Source organism: Macaca mulatta, chromosome 15 (assembly GCF_049350105.2).
Source record: "Macaca mulatta isolate MMU2019108-1 chromosome 15, T2T-MMU8v2.0, whole genome shotgun sequence".
NCBI lineage: Eukaryota > Metazoa > Chordata > Mammalia > Primates > Cercopithecidae > Macaca > Macaca mulatta.
Genome location: NC_133420.1, coordinates 64094682 through 64114131, shown reverse-complemented (window position 1 = coordinate 64114131; position 19450 = coordinate 64094682). Strand labels below are relative to the sequence as shown.

At 43.6% G+C, this 19450-nt stretch overlaps 1 pseudogene; it reads left to right on the top strand.

Moving 5' to 3' along the window:
• The first annotated feature begins 7487 nt into the window (after nt 1-7487).
• LOC114672658 (small ribosomal subunit protein uS14 pseudogene) lies at nt 7488-7915 on the top strand (annotated as a pseudogene).
• Nucleotides 7916-19450: the final 11535 nt, after the last annotated feature.

The window sequence follows — 19450 nt, the reverse complement described above, 5'->3', positions numbered from 1 at the left end:
CAAGAACACCAGAAATAAAGGAGCAATAGTGTTACTGGTTGAGGGTAGTTGTTCAGGTTCTTGGCGTTTTGAACAAAGAATCAGACAAAATACACAAACAAAGCAAGGCAGTAAAAGCAGAGACTTACTTTAAATAAAAGTATGCCCCATAGGGTAGGAGTGGGCCCAAGCAAGTGGCTCAAGAGCATCACTTACAGAATTTTCTGGGATTTAAATACCCTCTAGAGACCAGGCGTGGTGGCTCACATCTGTTAGCACTTTGGGAGGCCAAAACGAGTGGATCACCTGAGGTCAGGAGTTCGAGACCACCTGACCAACATGGTAAAACCGTCTCTACTAAAAATACAAAATTAGCTGGGTGTGGTGGTGCATGCCTGTAATCCCAGCTATCCGGGAGGCTGAGGCAGGACAACTGCTTGAACCTGGGATGCAGAGGTTGCAGTGAGTCAAGATTGCACCATTGCACTCCAGCCTGGGCAACAAGAGCAAACCTCCGTCTCAAAAACAAAACAAAACAAAAAAACCACAAGTTCAGAAAACATATTGGAGGGAATAATCGAGGAAAACTTCCCTGGCCTTGCTAAAGATCTAGACATCCAAATACAAGAAGCTCAAGGAATACCTGGGAAACTCATCACATGAAGACTATCACCTAGGCACATAGTCATCAGGTTATCTAAAGTCAAGACAAAGGAAAGAATCTTAAGAGCTGTGAGGCAATAGCATCAGGTAAACTATAAAAGAAAACCTATTAGATTAACAGCAGATTTCTCAGCAGAAACCCCTACAATCTAGAAGGGATTTGGGTCCTATTTTTTAGTCTCCTTAAACAAAACAATTATCAGCCAAGAATTCTGTATTCAGCAAAACTAAGCTTCATAAATGAAGGAAAGATAGTCTTTTCCAGACAAACAAATGCTGAGAGAATTCACCACTACCAAGCCAGCACTACAAGAACTGCTAAAGGGGTCTCTAAATCTTGAAACAAATCCTTAAAATACACCAAAATAGAACCTCCTTAAAGCATAAACCTCACAAGACCTATATGACAATAACACAATAAAAAAAGGTATTCAGGCAAAAGGGCATGATGAATAGAATAGTACCTCATATCTCAATACTAACATTGAATGTAAATGGCCCAAATGCTCCACTTAAAAGATACAGAATGCCAGAATGGATAAGAATTAATCAACCAAATTTCTGCTGTCTTCAGGAGACTCACCTAGCACACAGGATTCACATAAACTTAAGGTAAAGGGGTGGAAAAAGATATTCCATGCAAATGGACACCAAAAGCAAGCAGGAGGAATAGCTATTCTTATATCAGACAAAACAAACTTTAAAGCAACAGCAGTTTAAAAAGACGAAGAGAGACATTATATAATGATAAAAGAACTAGTCCAACAGGAAATATCACAATTCTAAATATATATGCACCTAACACTGGAGTTCCCAAATTTACAAAACAATTACTACTAGATCTAAGAAATGAGATAGATGGCAACACAGCAATAGTAGGGGACTTCCATACTCCACCAACAGCACTAGACAGGTCATCAAGACAGAAAGTCAACAAAGAATCAAGGGACTTAAACTATATCTTACAACAAGTGGACTTAACAGATACTTACAAAACATTCTACCCAACAACTGCAGAATACACATTCTATTCATGAGCCCGTGGAACATTCTCCAAGACAGACCATATGATTGGCCACAAAATAAGTCTCAGTGAATTTAAGAAAATCAAAATTATATCAAGTACTCTCTCAGACCACACTGGAATAAAATTGGAGATCAACTCCAAAAGGAATCCTCAAAACCAGGCAAATATATGGAAATTAAATAACCTGCTCCTGAATGATCGTTGGGTCAACAATGAAAATAAGATGGAAATTTAAAAATTCTTTGAATCGAACGATAATAGTGACACAACCTATCAAAACCTCTAGCAAAAGCAGTGCTAAGAAGAAAGTTCAGAGCATTAAAAGCCTAGATCAAAAAGTCTGAAAGAGCACAAAATAGACAATCTAAGATCACACTTTATGGAACTGGAGAAACAAGAACAATCTAAACCCAAACTCAATGGAAGAAAAGAAACAATGAAGATTGGAGCAGAACTAAATTAAACTGAAATAACAACAACAATACAAAAGATAAATGAAACAAAAAGCTGGTTCTTTGAAAAGATAAAATTGATAGACTATAAGCGAGATTAACCAAAAAAAGATTCAAATAAGCTCAATTAGAAATGAAATGGAAGATATTACAACTGATACCGCAGAAATACAAAAGATTATTCAAGGCTACTATGAACACGTTTACATGCATAAACTAGAAAACTTAGAAGAAAAAATTTCTAGAAATATAAATCTGGAAACATATAACCCTTCTAGATTAAACCAGGAAGATATAGAATCTCTGAACAGACCAAAAACAAGCAGCGAGACTGAAATGGTAATTTTAAAAAACTGCCAACATGGCCAGGCACAGTGGCTCACACCTGTAATCCCAGCACTTCGGGAGGTTGAGGTGGGCAGATCACCTGAGGTCAGGAGTTCGAGACCAGCCCGGCCAACAAGGCCAAACACCGTCTCTACTAAAAGGACAAAAATTAGTTGGGCGTGGTGGTGGGTGCCTGTAGCCCCAGCTACTCAGGAGGCTGAAGCAGGAAAATAGCTTGAACCTGGGAGGCACAAGTTGTAGTGAGCCAAGATCGCACCACTGCACTCCAACCTGGGCGACAGAGCGAGACTCCGTCCAAAAAAAAAAAACTGCCAACAAAAAAAAGTCCAGGACCAGACAGATTCACAGCTGAATTCTATCAAATATTCAAAGAAGAACTGGTACCAAACCTATTGACACTATTCCAAAAGATAGAGAAAGAAGGAATCTTCCTTAAATCATTCTATGAAGCCCGTATCACCTAATACGAAAACGAGGGAAGGACGTAACAAAAAAAGGAAACTACATACCAATATCCCTGATGAACACAGATGCAAAAATCCTCAACAAAATACTAGTGAACTGAATCCAAAAGCATATTGAAAGGATAATCCACCATGATCAAGTGGATTTCATAACAGGGTTGCAGGAATGATTTAACATTTAACATATGCAAGTCAATAAATGTGATATACCACATAAGCAGAATTAAAAACAAAAATCACATGATCATCTCAATAGATACAGAAAAAGTATTTGACAAAATCCAGCATCCTTTTATGATTAAAACCCTTGGCAAAACTGGCACAGAAGGGACATACCTTAAGGTAATAAAAGCCATCTACAACAAACCCACAACCAACATGGCACTGAATGGAGAAAAGTTGAAAGCATTCCACCTGAGAACTGGAACAAGACAAGGATGGCCACTTTCACAACTTCTATTCAACATAGTACTACTGGAAGTGCTAGCCAGAGTAATCAGAAAAGCGAAAGAAAGAAAAGGCATCCAAACTAGTAAAGAGGAAGTCGAAGTGTCTCTGTTACTGATGATATGATCGTATACCAACAAATGACACTGGGATAGTTGGCAAGCCAAATTGTAGAAGAATGAAACTACATTCTCATCTCTCATGTTATACAAAAATCGCATTATACAAAAAACTTAAGAAGGATAAAAGACTTAAATATAAGACCTGAAACCATAAAGATTCTAGAAGATAACATCAGTTATCTTTGGGTTCTTCATGACCAAGAACCCAAAAGCAAATGTAACAAAAATAAAGATAAATAGATGGGACTTAATTAAGCTAAAAAAACTTCTGCACAGCAAAAGAAATAATCAGCAGAGTAAACAGACAACCCACAGAGTGGGAAAAATTTTTCACAATCTATACATTTGACATAGGACTAATATCCAGAATCTACAAAGAACTCAAATCATCAAAAATAATAATAATTTAAAAATCCCAGGGTTCGGCACGGTGGCTCACACTTGGAATCCCAGCACTTTGGGAGGCCAAGGCGGGCAGATCACAAGGTCAGGAGTTTGAGACCAGCCTGGCCAACATGATGAAACCCCATCTCTACTAAAATACAAAAATTGGCTGGGCGTAGTAGTGTGCGAGCCTGTAATCCCAGTTACTGGGGAGGCTGAGGCAGGAGAATGGTTTGAACCCAGGAGGCAGAGGTTGCAGTGAGCCGACTGTGCCACTGCACTCGAGCCTGGGTGAAAGAGCAAGACTCTCTCTCAAAATAAAAAAAAAAAAAGAAAGAAAAAGAAAAAAGAAAAGGAAAAAACAATCCCATCAAAAAGTGGGCTAAGAACATGAATAGACAGTTCTCAAAAGAAGATATACAAATGGCAAACAAGCATAGGGAAAAATGCTCAACACCATTAAGTATCAGAGAAATGTAAATTAAAACCACAGTGCAATACCATCTCAGTCCTGCAAGAATGGCCATAATTAAAAAATCAAAAAATAATAGATGTGGGCCAGGTGTGGTGGCTGTAATCCCAGCACTTTGGGAGGCTGAAGCAAGCGGATCACCTGAGGTCAGGAGTTCGAGACTAGCCTGGCCAACATGGTGAAACCCCATCTCTACTAAAAATACAAAAATTACCTGGACTTGGTGGTGGGCACCTGTAATCCCAGCTACTTGGGAGCCTAAGGCAGGAGAATCACTTGAACCAGGCTGGTGGAGGGTGCAGTGAGCCAAGATCATGCCATTACACTCCAGCCTGGGTGACGAGAGCAAAACATCTCAATAATAATAATAATAATAATAATAATAATAATTAGATGTTGGCGTGGATGCAGTGAAATGAGAACACTTTTACACTGTTGGTGGGAATGTAAACTAGTACAACCACTATGGATAACAGTACGGAGATTCCTTAAAGAACTAAAAGTAGAACTACTATTTAATCCAGCAATCCCATTACTAGGTATCTACCTAGAGGAAAATAAGTCATTATATGAAAAAGTTACTTGCACATGCATGTTTAGCAGCACAATTTGCAATTGCAAAAATACGGAACCAGCCCAAATGCCCATCAATCAACGATTGATCAACACCTATATATACATATATATGTATATGTGTATGTATGTATGTATATGTGTATATATGTGTGTATGTATATACATACACCATGGAATGCTACTCAGCCATTAAAAGAAATGAAATAATGCCATTCACATCCACCTGGATGGAAATGAAGACTATTATTTTAAGTGAAGTAACTCAGGAATGAAAAACCAAACATCCTGTGTTCTCACTTACATGTGGGAGCCAAGCTATGAAGACGCAAAGGCATAAGAATGATACTTTGGATTTTGGGGACTCAGGGGAAAGGGTAGGGGGGTGGCAAGGGATAAAAGACTACACATTGGATACAGTGTACACTGCTCAGGTGATGGGTGCACCAAAATCTCAGAAATCACCACTAAAGAACTTATCCGTGTAACAAAAAAACCACCTGTTCCCCAAAAATCTATTGAAATAAAAAATAAATAAAAATAAACAACAGAAATTGAAACTAAGTGAACAAAAAAGGAGTTTGATATTCAATCAAAAAGTTACACATACATGCCTTTTGGCCTGAGAAGTCAGACATTAATCATATTGTTGTTCCCCTGTACATCATAAGTCATTATTCTTTTGCTACTTTCAAGATCTCATCTTTGGTCAGGTGCAGTGGTCCATGCCTGTAATTCCAGCATTTTGAGAGGCTGAGGCAGGTGGACCGTTTGAGCCCAGGAGTTCAAGACCAGCCTGGGAAACATGGAACAACCCCATTTTGACAAAAAAAAGAAAAGAAAAGAAAAGAAACCTTGTAATTCAACTGTCTGACTGATTGCTTTTAATTTTTATTTACCTGTTTTGTTTTTTCTTTTTAATTTTTAGAGACAGGGTCTCGCTTTGTCACCTAAACTGGAGTGCAGTGGCAGGATCATAACTCACTGCAGCCTAAAATTTCTGGGCTCCAGCAATCCTCACACCTCAAACTTCTGAGGAGCTGGGACTACAGGTGCATGCCACCACACCTGGCTAATTTTTAAGCTTCATAGAGTTGGGGGTCCCACTCTCACTGCCCAGGCTGGTCTTGAACTCTGGGGTTCAGGCAGTCCTCCCATCTGAGCCTCCCAAAGTGCTGGGATTATAGGCATGAGCTACCCGACCCAGTGATTATTATTGTAATCCCTACAGCAACCACTAAGAAAGTTATTAAATATATATAACAATATATTTATCCTATAAATGCAATGTAGGTTTAACAGAAAATTAATTAATGTAGAAGACTGATGCCACCAAAATGGCAGAGTAATCTGGCTTCACTCCCTCTCACAGAAAACTAAAATCAAATATCCAGGACCAAAATTACCATCAGCAATATCCCAGAACTCTAATATGAGGCTGAGACAATCCCCAGGATTTCCACACAGAAGTGGAAAAACTCTGAGCAGACAATAAGAGAAACAGACTTCTCTGTGACAACCCTCACTCAGTTTTCCAGGCACCACACATGGAAAATTGCTCCTGGGTTCACAGTTTCTACACCAGAAAATGTGAGATTGAGGTAGACAACCAGCTTTCCCATCATCTTGCATTCCCTTGCAGGAAAACCATTCCTGCCTCAACCCACAGGAGGTATCACCAGTGCCTGTAAGAAGAAAAATCCCCCAAAACAGCTAGAAACAAAGACAGGAGATAGGACTAGCAACCCTAGCCCATGTAACTCTGTTCATCTCAGCCAAAGGAGATGCCAAATTAAAGTGACTTCTCAGTAGCTCCACACTGTGAGAGAAATACTCCACAAGTTTTCTGGTCACAAACATCTAGCCAGCCTTCCCACATAGCCAGAGTATCCCCTTTTGGATCTCCCCACCTCCCCCCACAACCCCATTTGAGATGGGCAGTGCTCTGAATGTTCACAAGAGCCAAGGCAAACCTGGGCTTAAGGCACCATCTATTACCAAAAAGGAGATGGTGATCTAGGAATAAGGGGACTCACAGGGCAACTGCAAAGAATGTCTAAGTAGGCCGGGTGCGGTGGCTCAAGCCTGTAATCCCAGCACTTTGGGAGGCCGAGATGGGCGGATCACGAGGTCAGGAGATCGAGACCACCCTGGCTAACCCGGTGAAACCCCGTCTCTACTAAAAAATACAAAAAACTGAGGCAGGAGAATGGCGTGAACCCGGGAGGCGGAGCTTGCAGTGAGCCGAGATCGCGCCACTGCACTCCAGCCTGGGCCACACAGCGAGACTCCGTCTCAAAAAAAAAAAAAAAAAAAAAAAAAAAGAATGTCTAAGCAAATATACCCTAGAAAGACCTAAACAAGTCAACCAGTGAAGACTAGAATAAATCACAATCCATCTATGCAAAGCCATAGATGTACATCCACAAAAAAAAAAAAAAGGCAGCCAACAGGGAACCCCTAGCTCCCCAAAGAAAGGAGCCAGTGACCAACCCTAAGGAGATAGCAATGTTGAACTCTCAGATCAAGAATTAAAAACAGCAGTTTTAAGGAAACTCAGTGAACTCTAAGGTAACACAGAAGAACCATTCAGATATTTATCAGAGAAACTTATGAGACAGAAATATTTTTTAACCTTTTATCTCATTGCACTCCTGAGAGCAAGATGGGTCACCAGCAGCTATACTGGAGCCACCCGCGAAAATTCAGCCAGGGTTCTCGCTCTTGTCGCATCTGTTCAAATCGGCACGGTCTGATCTGGAAATACGGCCTCAATATGTGCCGCCAGAGTTTCCCTCAGCACGCAAAGTATATCGGTTTCATTAAGTTGGACTGAATGATCTTCCTTCAAAGGATTATCCAAGGCATCTACTCAATGAAAGACCATGATAATTCTTTGTACATGAAATAAAGATTTGAAAAAAAAAATACTTTTTAAAATATTAAACTGAGGCTGGGCATGGTAGCTCACACCTGTAATCCCAGCACTTTGGGAGGCCAAGGCGGGCCAGAGTTGGAGACCACCCTGACCAACATGGTGAAACTCCATGTCTACTAAATACAAAAAAATTAGCCAGGCATGGTGGCAGATGCCTGTAATCCCAGCTACTTGGGAGGCTGAGGCAGGAGAATTACTTGAACCTGGGAGGTGGAGGCTGCAGTGAGCCAAGATCACACCACCGCACTCCAATCTGCACAAAAAGAGCGAAACTCTGTCTCAAAAAAAAAAAAAAAAAAAAAAAAAAAAAAATTAAACAGAAATCCTGGAACTGACTAATATATTTGCTGAACTGAAAGCGGCATTAGAGGTTCTCAACAGAAGAATGGATACGCAGAGGAAAAAAATAATTGAGCTTGAAGGCAGACTATTTGAAAATACACAAGACAGAAAAAAGAAAAAAGCATGAAAAGGAACAATGAACACCTACAGAATATAAGGAATAACCTCAAAAGTGCAAATCTCAGAGTCATTGGTGTTCAAAAGGGAGTTTAAAAAGAGCAAGGGGTAGAAAGCTTATTCAAAGAAATGATAACACAAAACTTGCCAAACCTAGAGAAAGATATACCCAGGTGCATAGAGGAAACCATACAAGCCAGGAGGGAGTGGATAACACATTCAGAGTGCTTAAGAGGAAAAAAAAAAAAAAAACCTGTCAACCAAGAATACTATGCCCAGCAAAACTTTCCTTCAGATATGAGATAAACAAAAGCTGAGAGAATTCATCACTATTAGTTCCATCTTACAAGAAATGCTAAAAGAGAATTCTTCAATCTGAAAGAAAAGGGAATTCTTCAATCTGAAAGAAAAGGATAACTAACATGCAAAAAGAAAACATTTGAAGTCATAAAACTCACTGGTAAAAGTCAGTACATAGATACATTCAGAATACTTCAACATTGTGGCCAGGCATGGTGGCTCACTCCTGTAATCCCAGCACTTTGGGAGACCGAGGTGGACAGATCACTTGAGTCCAGGAGCTCAAGACCAGCCTGGCCAACACGGTGAAACCCTGACTCCACTAAAAATACAAAAATTAGCTGGGCGTGGTGACATGCACCTGTAATCCCAGCTACTTGGGAGGCTGAAGCAGGAGAATCGCTTGAACCCAGGAGGGGAGGTTGCAGTGAGCCGAGATTGTGCTACTGCACTCCAGCCTGGGCAACAGAGTTAAGATTCTGTCTCAAAAAAAAACAAACTTTAATATCATAATTCATAATTGTGATGTATAATCCATTCATATCTCTAGTAGGAGGACTGTGGGGAAAAGAGAGATCAGACTGTTACTGTGTCTATGTAGAAAGAAGTAGACATAAGAGACTCCATTTTGTTCTGTACTAAGAAAAATTCTTCAGCCTTAAAATGCTGTTAATCTGTAACCCTAGCCCCAACCCTGTGCTTGCAGAGACCTGTGCTGTGTTGACTCAAGGTTTAATGGATTTAGGGCTGTGCAGGTTGTGCTTTGTTAAAAAAAGTGCTTGAAGGCAGTATGCTTGTTAAAAGTCATCACCATTCTCTAATCTCAAGTACCCAGGGACACAATACACTGCGGAAGCCTGCTGAGACCTCTGCCTAGGAAAGCCAGGTATTTTCCAAGGTTTCTCCCCATGTGATAGCCTGAGATATGGCCTTGTGGGAAGGGAAAGACCCATAAAGGGTCTGTGCTGAGGAGGATTAGTGAAAGAGGAAGGCCTCTTTGCAGTTGAGATAAGAGGAAGGCATCTGTCTCCTGCTGGCCTGGGAATAGAATGTCTTGGTGTAAAACCCAACTGTATATTCTATTTACTGAGATAGGAGAAAACCGCCTTAGGGCTGGAGGTGAGACATGCTAGTGGCAATACTGCTCTTTAATGCACCAAGATGTTTGTGTAGTGCACATCAAAGCACAGCACCTTTCTTTAAACTTATTTATGACACAGAGACCTTTGCTCACATGTTTTCCTGCTGACCCTCTCCCCACTATTACCCTATTGTCCTGCCACATACCCCCTCTCTGAGATGGTAGAGATAATGATCAATGAATACTGAGGGAACTCAGACCAGTGCTGGCGAGGGTCCTGAGGGTCCTCCATATGCTGAGCGCCGGTCCCCTGGGCCCACTTTTCTTTCTCTATACTTTGTCTCTTATTTCTTTTCTCAAGTCTCACGTTCCACCTGACTAGAAACATCCACAGGTGTGGAGGGGCTGGCCACCCCTTCAGAGGACTAAAAGACCCATCTATCCAAAATAATAACTACAGCAACCTGCTAACAGATAGGCAACATAAAAAGATGTATATTGAGAAAATGTAATGTACCATAGTTTAGAAATACTTTCTCCCTTCCAACACCTTTATAGATAGAGTATACTTCGGGCTTGGCCACATGACTCGCTTTGATCATTGGAATGGTGGCAGGCATGATGTGACCCAAAAACATGAAAAGCAGTTGCACAACTGTGCTTATTTTCTTCCCCTTCTTCTATCACCAGAAGATCATTCCCAGCTATCCTACTGGTTCCAGGAAGAGGATGACAGACAGGTGGAGCAGAGCAAAACCTCTCTAGCCAATTCTCATTTAGAATGGGAACTCCAGTCAATCCACAGATTTATAAGAATAGATGATTGTTGTTTCATGTTACTCAGTTTGTTTTGTTTTGTTTTGTTTTTGAAACAGAGCCTCACTCTATTGCCCAGGCTGGAATGCAGTGGCATGATCTCGGCCCACTGCAACCTCTACCTCCCAGGTTCAGGTGATTCTCCTGAGCATTCTACCTCCCAAGCAGCTGGGATCACAGGAATGCACCACCATGCCCAGCTAATTTTTACTTTTTTTTTTTTTTTTTGTATTAGAGACCGGGTTTCACCATGTTGGCCAGGCTGGTCTTGAACTCCTGAACTCAAGTGATCCACCAGCCTTGGCCTCCCAAAGTGCTGGGATTACAGGCATGAGCCGTTGCACCTGTCCAACTGAGTTTTGCTATGGTTAGTTACATGGCATTCTTGTGGTAATAGTTAATTGGCATACGTAGCAACCAAGAAACAGTAAACATCATACTTAATAGTAAACCACTAAAAACATTATTTGGCTGGGCACAGTGGCTCATGCCTGTAATCCCAACACTTTGGGAGGCTGAGGCAGGTGGATCACTTGAGCCCAGGAGTTCGAGACCAACCTGAGCAAAACAGTAAAAACCTCTCTCCAGCCAAAAAAAAAAAAAAAAAAAAAAAAAAAAAAAAAGCCAGGCATGTAGTACACACCTATAGTCCCAGTTACTTGAAAGGCTGAGGTAGAAGGATCACTTGAGCCTGGGAAGTGGAGGTTGCAGTGAGCTGAGATCATGCCAATGTACTCCAGCCTGGGTGACAGAGAAAGACCCTGTCTCAAAATGTAACAAGATAAGAATATTTATTGCCGCATTCACTCAAAATTATATTGAAGATCTTAGGCAAGGAAATGGATATTAAAGGTATAAAAATTAGAATGAAAGAAATAAAATTACAGTAATTTACACATAACAACTGTAATGTGTGATGGCAGAGGGTTTTGAGCAGAGGTAAAATGATCTGACTTACATGTTTAAAAGAGTATTCTGACTGCTCCGTAGAGAATAGGATGAATGGGGGCAAAGGCATAAACAGGAAGACCAGAAAGGAGGCTACTGCAACAATCCAGGCAAAAGACACGATGGCTTAGATTGGGTCAGAGGTAGTGGAAATGTCAGAAGTAGTCAAGTTCTGCATAGATTCCAAAGGTACAGCTATATGCTTTACTGATGGGCTGGCTATGGGATAGAAAGAAAAGAGTCAAGGGTAATTCTGAGCATCTAATACATTGGATTTATTTATTTTTTGAGGGGGGTGGTTTGAGGCAGAGTCTCACTCTTGTTACCTAGGCTGGAGTGCAATGGTGCAATCTCAGCTCACTGCAACCTCCACCTCCCAAGTTCAAGTGATTCTCCTGCCTCAGCCTCCCAAGTAGCTGGGATTTACAGGTGCCCGCCAACACACCCAGCTAATTTTTTGTATTTTTAGTAGAGATGGGGTTTTACCATGGCGTGGCCAGGCTGGTCTTGAACTCCTGACCTCAGGAGATCCTCCCGCATCGGCCTCCCAAAGTGCTGGGGTTACAGGAGTGAGGCACCGTGCCCAGCGCTACATTGGATTTATTGAGATAGGGAAGACAGAGAAAATGATGGAGAAGAGGGGCAGGAATTGAGAGTTCTGTTCTGGGCCGGTTGCAATGGCTCGTGCTTATAATCCCAGCACTTTGGGAGGCCGAGGCAGGAGGGTCACTTGAGCCCAGGAGTTTAGGACCTACCTGGGCAACAATAGGGAGACCCGTCTCTACCAAAAATTTAAAAATTAGCCAGGCATGATGGCATATGCATGTAGTCCCACCTCTTGGGAGGTGAAGGTGGGAGAATTGCTTGAGCCCACAAGGGCAAGGCTGCAGTGAGCTGTGACTGTACCACTGCACTCCAGCCTGGACAACAAAGTAAGACCCATCTCCGAAAATGTAAAAAAAAAAAAAAAAAAAAAAAAGAATTGTTTTGTACCCACTGATTTTGAAAAGTCAGTTAGATATCCAAGTGAAAATGATGGCCGGGCACGGTGGCTCATGCCTGTAATCCTAGCACTTTGGGAGGCTAAGGAGGGCAGATCACTTAAGGTCAGGAGTTCAAACTGGCCGGGCGCGGTGGCTCAAGCCTGTAATCCCAGCACTTTGGGAGGCCGAGATGGGCGGATCACGAGGTCAGGAGATCGAGACCATCCTGGTTAACACGGTGAAACCCCGTCTCTACTAAAAAATACAAAAAACTAGCCGGCCGAGGTGGCGGACGCCTGTAGTCCCAGCTACTCGGGAGGCGGAGGCAGGAGAATGGTGTGAACCCGGGAGGCGGAGCTTGCAGTGAGCTGAGATCCGGCCACTGCACTCCAGCCTGGGTGACAGCGCGAGACTCCGTCTCAAAAAAAAAAAAAAAAAAAAAAAAAAAAAGGTCAGGAGTTCAAAACCAGACTGCCAACATGGTGAAAGCCCGTCTCTACTAACAACAAAAAAAAATTAGCTGGGCATGATGGCAAGCCCCTGTAATCCCAGCTACTCAGCAGGCTGAGGCAGGAAAATCACTTGAACCAAGGAGGCAGAGAGGTTGCAGCAAGCTGAGGTCGCATCACTGCACTCCAGCCTGGACAACAGAGCGAGACCCCATCTCAAAAAGAGAAGAAAAAGAGAAAATGAGTAAGCCACTGAATATAGGAATCTAGAATTCAGAGGAAAGGTTTGGGCAAGGGAGAGAAAATGGAAGTCTTCAGCAAGTAGATAGTATTTAAGGCCTCAGAGTTAATGAAATGACCCACAGTGTGTATGTAGAGGGAGAAGAGAAGAGGTCCAATCACAGAGCCCTGTGTATTCCACTGTGTAGAAGTCGGGAAGCCCAGCAAGAGACCTGGGAGAAGGAGCCAGTGAAATATGAGGAGAATCAAGAAACCAAATGAAGAAAGTGATTCAAGATATGGTATTATGTTTTCATAGAAAATGACCTTAGGAGACACTGCTAATGATTTTGAAATGAAGATGACACCTTCGACGTTTTGTTTTGTTTTGTTTTTTTTAGGTGGAGTCTTGCTCTGTCTCCCAGGCTGGAGTGCAGTGGCACAATCTCGGCTCGCTGCAACCTCGGGCTCCCGGGCTCAAGCAATTCCCTGCCTCAGCCTCCGGAGTAACTGGGATTACAGGCGTGAGCCACCGTGCCCAGCCTCAACATATTTTCAAATGGTACAATAAGATTTATATTATAGGCTAGGTGCGGTGACTCACACTTGTAATCCCAACACTTTGGGAGGCTGAGACGGGCAGATCACGAGGTCAGGAATTTGAGACCAGCCTGGCCAACATAGTGAAACTCCATCTCCAGTAAATGTACAAAAATTAGCCAGGCACAGCGGCGCGGCACCTGTAGTCCCAGCTACTTGGGAGGCTGAGGCAGAAGAATCACTTGAACCCAGGAGGCAGAGGTTGTGGTGAGCCGAGATCATGCCACTGCATTCCAGCCTGGGCAACAGAGCAAGACTCCGTCTCAAAAAAAAAAAAAAAACCAAACTATATTGTATTATTACTATTATATATTATACCTAGCCTATATTAGAGAGAACTAATAGGACAAAATGTTAACAATTGTTGCATTTAGATGAATGACGTACAGGTGTTCACTATGCATTCCTTCAACTTCTCTGCATGTTTGACTGTTTTCACAATAAAGAGATTAGGGTGATTGTTTTTGAGGGTTTGAGACAGGGTCTTGCTCTGTCGCCTGGGCTGGAGTGCAGTGGCACCATTATGGCTTACTGCAGCTTCAACCTCTTGGGCTCAAGGATTCCTCCTACCCCAGCCTCCCATGTAGCTGGGACCACAGGCATGCACCACCACTCCTGGCTAATTTTTTGATGTTTTGTAGACATGGGGGCCTCACTTCATTGCCCAGCTTTGTCTCAAACTCCTGGGCTCAAGTGATCCTCCTGCCTCAGCCTCCCAAAGTGCTGGGATTACAGGCATGAGCCACCATGCCCAACCTGGGGATACTATTTTGAGAATAATGAGTAATAAACCACATTCATTTAACTGCTTTTAAGGTCAATAACTTTATATTCCTCTAATACCCAGGTTGTGGTATCCAAACACCATTTCCCACTAAAAAAGACCATGAATCGCTGGAAAAAAAAAAAAAAGTAGCTGATACCAGCTCTGGTCTAGATATGCACAAAATGAGCCCAGAACATTTTATATTAAATAGCAAGAAAACTGGAAATTTACGTCAGAAGGACTCAGGAACTAACTTGAATAAGTTCCCACTGGCCAAAACTGTCCTATTTTGGCCAGTGGGAACAAAATAGTGATGGCAGCAGCAGGCTGTCTGCAGTGGCTGCTGCCATCACACCAGCTGCAGCAGGGAGGTATGGCCAGGGCTGCACATTCCATGGAGCCAACAGGAGCTAGGGACAAGAGGGATCCTTGTCCCTTCCAAGTTGGGGTGGGAGCTCCCTGGGTGCCGCTGCAGCCGCCCAAGCCACGTCTGTGGACCCGGGCATCCCTGTACTTTCAGGGCCGGGAGCAGGCAGGAGCCCCGCCTTCCCAGGTGTAACTCAAAGAGTGGCTGCAGACTCAGGAATCCCTGTCCTCTTGGGGCCCTAGAGGGCCTCACAGACTCAGAAATTCCTGCTCCCACTGACTGGCTTCTCCCTGCTGTTGATGCCTACTCCAATCTCAGAGCAAAGTCAGAGCAGAGCCTGGGCACTGTCACAGCCTAGCTGAGTGTGCACATACTCGGGGCAGAGCTGACACACCAGTCCCCTGCTGCTTCAGTCCCCTACAGATTTTGGATGCCAATGAGCATAGGAGGGAAGCCAACTGGGGTCTGAAGGCAGCTCAGCACTGGCCTGCAGGCACCTCTTGGCACCTACAGCCTGGGCACCATGAATGGCAGCAGGAGGCAAACAGGCTCCTGGGTGGATGGGGCAGGTCCCTGGTAAGGCCCCACTTTCAGGCCAGGGAGGGCCTGAGGCTGGGGACCGGGCTGCCCATCCCACTATGGGAGTGGGAACTTGTGGTGACCCTTCCAGGCCCACCCATGGCTGCCCATGGACCAACTGGCATGCACTTCCTCCCCTCTAAGGCCCATAAAAGCCCAGGCTCTGAGCAGATGTCAGGACAATCAGCTGCAGAGAGGAGCTACCCACACCAAGGCCTCCTCTGTGGGAGCTGCAGATGTTGGGACAACCAGCTGCAGAGAGGAGCAACCAACTTTCGGGCCTCTGCAGAGACTACGGGATGACATGCCTGCAGAGAGACGCCACCCACTCTAGGGCCTCCCCTCTGCTGAGAGCTGCACAGATGACAGGACAACCAGCTGCAGAGAGGAGCTACCCTCCCTGCTGATAGCTGAACCCTTGTCAGGACAACTTGCCTAGCAGAGAGGAGCTACCCTCTCTGCTAGGAGCTGAACACTCCTCAGGACACCCTTGCTAGGGAAAGGAGCTGCCCCCTGCAGGTTTCCTTTGAGCTGTTCTATTGCTCAATAAAGCTACTGTTTGTCTTGCTCACCCTTCACTTGTCTGCATACCTCATTCTTCCTGTCTCAGGACAAGAACTCAGGACCCACCAAATGGTGGGGTTAAAAGAGCTGTAACACAAACAGGGGTGAGACATGACCCTTGCTTGCCATGTTGTGGGTGAAGGCAAGAAGAGCTGCAGCCCTTTGGGGAGCGTAGCCCTGGGAGCTCCCCAAGCCAGGGCTGTGACTCCCTCTTTGAGGCCCCGCTGTTCCTGGTATCTCCAAGTTCCAGGCACCAATATGTTCCCCAGTGCCAGCTGTGGAAGCTGCTTGCCATGTGCCTGGTCTGGCTGCAGGCTCGCAGGGAGCTGGTGCCATGCTGGCACCTGGAACTGCCCGCCCCACTGCAGCACCCGGAATGTCTGACCATGCACAGTGGCTGGACGCAATGCTCACTCACATACCCCGAACTGTTCCACGCCTGTCTCACCCTTGGCAGGCATGGGACCCAGGCTGGTAGCATGAGCCAAGCATAGGCTGCCAGGCTGGGTGCAAAACTGGGGCAAAGGCGCCACTAGCCACAGAAGTTTCAGGCCAGAAAAAGGACACCCCAAAGATCCCCTAACAACAGGACAAGCATCAAAAATGATAACTGGGCACAGTGGCTCACACCTATAATCCCAGCACTTTGGGAGGCCAAGGCAGGTGGATCACCTGAGGTCAGGAGTTTGAGACCAGCCTGGCCAACATGGTGAAATTCTGTCTCTACTAAAAATACAAAAATCAGCCGGGCGTGGTGGCAGGTGTCTGTAATCCCAACTACTCAGGAGGCTGAGGCAGGGGAATTGCTTGAACCTGGGAAGCAGAGGTTGCAGTGAGCCGAGATCACACCACTGCACGCCAGCCTGGGTGACAGAGCAAGACTCCATCTAAATAAATAAATAAATAAATAACTGGGCTGGGTGCAGTTGCTCATGTCTGTAATCCCAGCACCTTGGGAGGCCAAGGCAGGAGGATCACTTGAGGCCAGGAGTTTGAGACCAGCCTGGGCAACATGGTGAGACCGTGTCTCTACAAAAAAATTAAAAATTAGCCTGCTGTGATGGCACATGCTTATAGTCCTAGTTACTTGGGAGGATGAGATGAGAGAATCACTTGAGCCCAGGAGGTCAAGGTTGCAGTGAGCTTTGTGCCGCTACACTCCAGCCTGAAAAAGAGACCCTGTCTCAAAAAGAAATAAAAGATAACTAGCAATAATTGAGTACATCATATATGCGTTAAATTATGAGTTCATAATGGTACTTAAGAAAAACCTCACTGGTCAACTTTGGAAGATGCTGGGGAACCAATTCATTACTTTGAAAGCTGGTAAAATAAGTGAGAAACAATCAAGTATTTATTCTGCCTTTCCTAGGAAATATATCTCTGTGTAACAAATAGTTAATGTGGAAAAGTTTCTCCTTATAGAAATATTCTACCTAATACTTCTATAGGAATTCATTCAAAGAAGGAATGATAATATTATTTTCTAACTTTTTATTTGAGACAGGGTCTTGCTCTGATGCCCAGGATGGACTCGAACTCCTGGGCTCAAGTAACCCTCTTGGCTCAACTTCCCAAGTAGTTGGGACTACAGTCATGTGCCACTATGCCCAGCTTTAACTCCTCTATTAATGAACCTGGACCAGTGGTTCTTAATCAGGGTCAATTTTGTCCCCCAGAGGACAACTAGCAATGTCTAGACACATTTTTCTATTGTTATAGTTGGGAGGAGGTGCCACTGGCATCCATTAGGTAGAGGCCAGGGATGCTGCTAAACATCCTACAATGCACAGGACAGCCCCCTACAATAAAGAATTTTCCATTCCAAAATATCAATAGTGCCACGGTTGAGAAACAAATATCAGTTATTAACATCACAAAAAGACCACCATTGTATACCTCCAGATAGAAGTGCTAAAACCACCTACAAATTAGTTTTGCCAAAATAAATCTAAATTTGATTAAGTTACCAATTTATATCAAATACAGAGGATGGAGGAACATGCTAAATTACAACAGAAATCAAGACTCTAAGAAACCCTACAGGACAAATGAACTAGTTTAAAACAAGTAGAAAAAAAGATGGAGAATAAGCATAGATCTGCAAAGACTTAAGAAACATGGCTGGGTGTGGTGGCTCACACCTATAATCCCAGCACTTTGGGAGGCCAAGGCAGATGGAATGCTTGAGCCCAGGAGTTGAGACCAGCCTGGGCAACGTGGCAAACTCCATCTCTACAAAAATACAAAAATTAGACAGGTGTGGTGGTGCCCACCTGTAGTCCCAGCTACTCAGAAGGCTGAGACAGAAGGATTGCTTGAGCCTCGGAAGTGGAGGTTGCTGTGAGCCAAGATCAACCCACTGCACTCCATCCTGGGTGATAGAGCCAGACCCTGTCTCACAAAAAAAAAAAAAAAAAAAAGAGAGAGAGAGACAGACAGACAGACATATCACCTGTAAAGTACAGGCCTAATGGATTTTGATTCAAATAAACAATTTTTAAAAATCAAACGTAAGACAGTGGGGGAAATGTAAACAACTGGATGCTTGATGATATGAAGGAACTATCGTTATTTTTTGGTGTGACAATACTGTGATTTGGTTTTAAAGAAGAATCCTTATCATTTAGAGATAACATACTGAAAAGTTTACAGGATGAAATGATATGTCAGAAATATACACAAATACGGAGTGAGGAAGAGGGCACGGGTATAGATGAAACAAGATTGGCCATGAATTGCTCATTGGAGAATCACTGGTATAGAAGGGTAAATGAAAGCGGTACTTTCACCTAGGCCAGGTCAAATATGACAACAGTACAACTGAGGCAAAGGCAAACCAATTTTGCACTATGGGTTTCCAACAAAATGGTCTTACTAATCCAACGTAAATAAACATTCATTATTCTATTCTGCGTGTGTGTATGTGTTAAGACATTTTCCATCATAAAAAGTCTGAAAAACAACAACAAAAGGTTTTTTTTTGAGACAGAGTCCCACTCTTGTCGCCTAGACTGGAGTGTAATGGCGCGATCTTGGCTCACTGCAATCTCCGCCTCCCGGGTTTAAGCGATTCACCTGCCTCAGACTCCCAAGTAGCTGGGATTACAGGTGCCCGCCACCTCGTCACGCTAATTTTTTTGTATTTTTAGTAGAGACGGGGTTTCACTATGTTGGCCAGGCTGGTCTCATCTTCTCCTGATTGAACCACAGACACAGCCTCCTTCCTAATCAGTGTTGGCCAGGCTGGTCTCATCCTCTCCTGATTAAACCACAGTCACAGCCTCCTTCCTAATCAGTCTCCCTGCCTCCATACAACCACCGCAATCATCTTTCCAAAATAGGCATCTGGCTCTTTGGCTTGGAATTACCATTACTATTACAGTAATTCTCAAACATGATAAAGGGCCAGAACCCAATATCGGTTAAAAGATCTATGATATTACTTAA